Source organism: Mus pahari, chromosome 8 (genome assembly GCF_900095145.1).
Source record: "Mus pahari chromosome 8, PAHARI_EIJ_v1.1, whole genome shotgun sequence".
Lineage (NCBI taxonomy): Eukaryota > Metazoa > Chordata > Mammalia > Rodentia > Muridae > Mus > Mus pahari.
In genome coordinates this window covers 2,680,602-2,685,784 of record NC_034597.1, presented here as the reverse complement: position 1 = coordinate 2,685,784, position 5,183 = coordinate 2,680,602, and the positions used below count along the sequence as shown (strand labels likewise).

The 5,183-nt window shown below is 40.1% G+C and overlaps 1 protein-coding gene across 2 annotated transcripts in view; it reads left to right on the top strand.

The window, feature by feature from the left end:
• The window catches only part of Fhit (fragile histidine triad diadenosine triphosphatase), a 1,532,796-nt gene that overhangs the window by 572,146 nt on the left and 955,467 nt on the right, over positions 1-5,183 (top strand). The window lies entirely within an intron of this gene.

Genomic DNA, 5,183 nt, shown 5'->3' with positions numbered 1-5,183 from the left:
TTATTGGTACATCAAAGTAATCACTAATGCATATGATCCAAGCAGAAAAGATTCTGTGTATAACTAACAGGAAGAGTTTCCATTCTTTATCAAATCTGGCATCTTTAAGTTCTGACTGCTTACAACATCATCTGCAATGATTTTTTTCATTTTTTAGATTTATTTATTTTTACTTTATGTGTATAAATGTTTTTGCCTGAAAGTACATAGGGTACTGCATTAATGCCTGGTGCCCATATAGGCCAGAGGCAGGAACCGGATCCCCTGAAACCAGGATCATGCACAGTTGTTTGTTTCTATATGAATGCTAGGAGTTGAACTTAGGTACTCTGGAAGAGCAGCCAGTGCTCTTAACTATCTAGCCATCTCTCTAACACCATTTGAACTGTGTCGTGTTAATTAATTAATTTTAATGACTGTTTATTATACAAAATAGTGGATCTTACTGTATTTACTTGATGTTTGTATAGGTATTCTGACTATATTTATCTGTAGTGGTTTTACCTAACTTACTGTATTTTCTTTTATTTTGTGCAGATTTTATAAATATTTTCTACAAGATTATTAGTCAGATACAGTTCAATCTCATATAGCAAGGCGCATAATCCTTCCAGCTAGAGTTTAAGAAAGGTCGTCTAAATAACTCTTATTTGTTAAAATTCTGTTTATTTACTAAAAAATATGGGACACTCATATCCCTTTGACTCTGTCTTCCCATTGAATTTCTGCTTTTTTTTTTTTTTCTTTAAGTGTTATTGTATATCATGCTTCTATAGTCCCGGGGATTCTATAAACAGTCAGAACTACAGGTTTAAGTTAATAATGTGCTGTAGGAGCATTGTTCATCATTTATAATGCAACATGACATCATAATTAACAAACAAAAATAGCACTCTACTGGAGTCACCTGGAAAAGTTCTAACACGGGAATAAATTACTGATAGAAGACTTCTGCCTCAGACACGGTGACTTAATTGGCTTGGAACTTGACCTTAATCCTGGGATTTTTAGAAGTTCCTCAGGTGTGTCTACTATTTAGTAAAACATAGGAGTCTCTGATGTAATGTCTGGTTTCCTTACATTGAGCTGTATCACAATTGCTGCATACATTCAGGTGTTGTCAGACTGATGCCTTCCATACCAAGTTCCCTGTGAACCTTCCAGCCAAATGTTGATAGCCATGGATGGCAGAGCCTATTCATATTATTTTATAAATACTTATAAAATGGCTACTTTTTATTTTCATCATTCTTCCTGTGTGTTTTGCAAGGATCCCTCCGTAAGGGAGCAATTTCTCTCAGATACAGTTTGTTTGAGATGTTGTAGAGGCAAAAAAAGGTAGGTGAAATGCTATTCCCCGTAATCTTTATATCATACAAACAACAAGCTGCTATCCTGGTGAGTTCTGAAGGTGACCCGCAATGTTTTAAGGAACACTATGGAGAATTCCTAGTTCCGTGTCTTGGCTCAGTTTCACTCCATCATGTCTGCTGTTCTTTTTGATGTTGAAACGGAGTGGTCTGTGGCCACAGAGGGCCCCTTTCATGTTGGTGCCAAGTCTTTTAACATAACTTTAGAAGGTTTTGACAGTTGGCCATGCAAACTGTGTAGGCTTATGGTGCCATTAACTGGCACAGCTCTAGAAATAGTTATTTCATCCTTGATTCTCAAATTCTCTCATTGAACCAAAACACAGGGGATGGAGAGATGGAAGAGCAAATAAAACAGGTATGACACCAAAATGGACAAGTATAATTCATTTCTCAACTCTCAACCCATTCCTTCTTTACCAAAGAGTAAAAACACCATTTTTTTCTTTACTACATATTCCTTGTTGGGTTCTGTGTCCAGAATTCTCCTATGTAACATGAGAATAGTAATTTAAATAACCCAGACAAATGTCAACCCTCTTTATGCTTTAATAGAGAATCAATGGCAGAATAATGTGTCCATGGTCAGTAGACCTTGTAAAATGATGGCAGTATTCATTAGGTAGCAGCCCATTCAGCAGACAGTAATTATGGTTCCAAGCCCTGGTCATAGGTGGTAGACACGATGATTGAAAACACTGCAGTTACTTTTTTACTCAATGATGTGCACCGTCTGGGAAAGGCTCCATGCTGAGGTCTGGGATGCCATGGTAATCAAGATGGACAGAAAGACGGAAAATGGTAAATAAGCAAATATAAATTATTTCAGTGGATCTAGAATCATTCAAACAGGATCTCTCTGGGCTCTATGTCAATCCCAAGTAGCGTCATTCCACCCTTGAGATGAGCACTGTTTCCTAAGCTTCTTGTCAGAGCAGCCCCTTGAAGACCCTGACTGCTCCGTTCATCCTGCTAAGTCACCGAGTCCGCTTCTACACAGCCTTCCTCTCAAAGAGAATGAATTGTAATAATGGGAATCCTTGGCAGCAGTTCCAGAAGTTGCATTAGGGCATCTCTTCCTTCTTCCCAGCATGACTGAAGTGGAAGAGCAGACAGGTGCCTTGAAAGAGGAATTTCTGCCAAACCCAAAGGCAGGAAGCCATTCAGTACCTCTGTGTTACTGCAGAATGAAAAACAGGTTTGAGATAGCATTTTCTGTGAATTTCTGGGGGAAAAAAAGACCAAGAGAAAACCTGCTTCCCCCTTACAGTTTGTTGTCTCCTGGTGCTATGGAGGACTCATTTTTGGGGCTTTTCGTCCAACAAACAGACTCAGCAGGGCTGTAGAGCAGCAGGGCAGAAGGATGAAAGCCACTCTCCTTGAGTCTCACCTTCCCTGTGGAGAGAGCCTCTGGCATGGACACAAGGTTGCACAGGCTTTTCAACTTGTGACCTCCATCCTGTTCCGTGTTTTCCTCATTGAATGGGAACTCCTCAAGTTTCTGACCCCTGTTGGATCTTATCAGTAGCCATAGACTTGATCAAACTAGAAAGTCAGTTTCATTGGCAGAAGGTGCCACAACGTGGCATTTACTTGTGAACACTTACTGTGCAGTCTAAAGAACTGAGGTAAAATGTGTTTATTCCGAAATTCTTCATTGATTCTACATGAGCCGTGATACTGTGAGATAAAGCTAAAAAATGCTGCCTCCCCAAATCATTATTATTTTCTTGGGCAAATATAATCAATTCTTGTGGTCAGTGATTCTATGACCTATTATATGACACTTTGAGCAAAATATAATTATCTGTACTTAAAGTAGTCCCTTTTAAGGCATCACTTATTACTAGCACGCATGGTGGTGGTGTGTGGGTGTGGTATGTATGTGGATGTGTGTGTTTGTGAATTTGTATAGGATGGATATGTGGGTATATGTGTGTCACAGAATGTATGTGGAGGTCAGAGAATAATATTTTGAATCAATTCTCTCCTACCTTTTTTTTAACCTTTACATGGGCTCTATAGATCAAACTCAGGCTTCTCAGCAGGTTCTTTGCCCACTGGATCACCTCAGCTGTCCACAAAATTATTGTTTTAAAACATTCCATGAGTATCTGACTAAAGGAAAAATGAATGCCAGTCATGTATCAGAAGTTCCAGGGAATAAACCAGAATAGTTGCATGGCAGCTATACGGTGGTCAAGCAGGTGCCAAGCGATGAACACTGGTTTCAATAACAAAGACTGGGACCTTTGGAAAGCAGAACAGAAGGCAGAAGAGAGTTCAGAGCCCATTCCAGGAGGGTCATCCCTGCTTGGGCTGTACTCTCAAAGTTGAGTGAGAACAACTGCTTAAACCTGGGCTTCAACAAGAGAGAGAGAGCCTTGACAACTCACCCGCCACTTTCAGTAACAGAAAATGAGAAAAGAGGAGGGGGAGAGGAGAATTAATACTCTAGAAGGAGGTGAAGAGGGAAAGACAAAGCAGGATCAGAAAGCATGCCCTATACTGGACCTATCAATGATCAGAACTCAGTCCATTCAGACCGGAATAGGTGCCGAGAGAGAAAGCTTTTCTAACAGGAGTAGTATGAAAAGCCACGTTAAGAAGACCCTTGCTGGATCTGTGGCTATAGGTGCTCTGAAGACAGAGGTGCTTCTGCGATACTACACGGAAACCCAGGGCAAGTACTAGGGTCTATTTCCTGAAAACCTCCTAAGCAGAATAAAACTGAGAGGCAGAACCATGCAGTGCTCCGCGGAAGGGAATCTGGTCTGAGCCATAGACTGGAGTGAGACGAACCCCCACCATGAAAGATGACAAATGCATGAAGGAGCTACAGTCTAAGGCATACCAATGGAAAGCTACCAAGAGCCCTTTCCAGTGCTTAGAAATTGAAGGATCGTTCTCCATATGATACTCACTGGCCAGATGGCTTATTTATAGAGCCACACCTTTATTTACAGAGGAAACAATACAAAGATTGACACAGGAGGTCCAATACTACAAAGATTCTGCTCTCATCAGAACATGTCAATCCAAAACCAGAAAAGATAAGCAAGAGTTCCATGTAAGGAGCTGAAGGGGAGGAGACACCACACCTGCATTTAGTGGACCTACCCACCTGCTGTGGTTGCTTTTGCATTAATATTCTATAGCCAGAGTAATGCTAGAGAATATATCTGGAGCTCCGAGTATAAGGACTGAGGATTTGCCACTACCTGAATACTCCCAGTCTAATGGAGACAAATAGTACCGCAACCCTACTACAACCTGGTCACCATGAAACACTACAAATAATTTAAAAACGAACCTAATCTCTGGTGTGTAAGTCATTGCAGAACACAAGAAATGGGAAAAGAAAAAGTCAGCGTAATTCCTCAAATAATTCTCAATTCTATAGAATGAATTCCAGTGAGTGAAAATTAGATGCACCCCTAGACAGAGAATTCAAAAGAATATTTATTAAATTGCTCAGCCAAGTCAAAGAGGATGCAAATAAACTCCTGAACAAAGTAAGAAAAGGATGTAAAAAAAAATCAATATAGTGATACACGGGAAAAAAAAAATCAATCAAATTGAAATCACACAGAAGAGACTCTCAACAGGTCAAATCCAAACCTGAGTGAAGAGTCTTACTCACAGAACGGATCAAGTAGAAGACAGAAAAGGCAGAGATGAATCAGAACGTTCACGTGACATATCATTAGAAAGTCAAACTACATGAAATGTCTAAGGAACACGAATCTTTGATTCGTGGATACAGTTCTTCATACACAGATAAAGCTGTGCGTGTGTGTGTGTGTGTGTGTG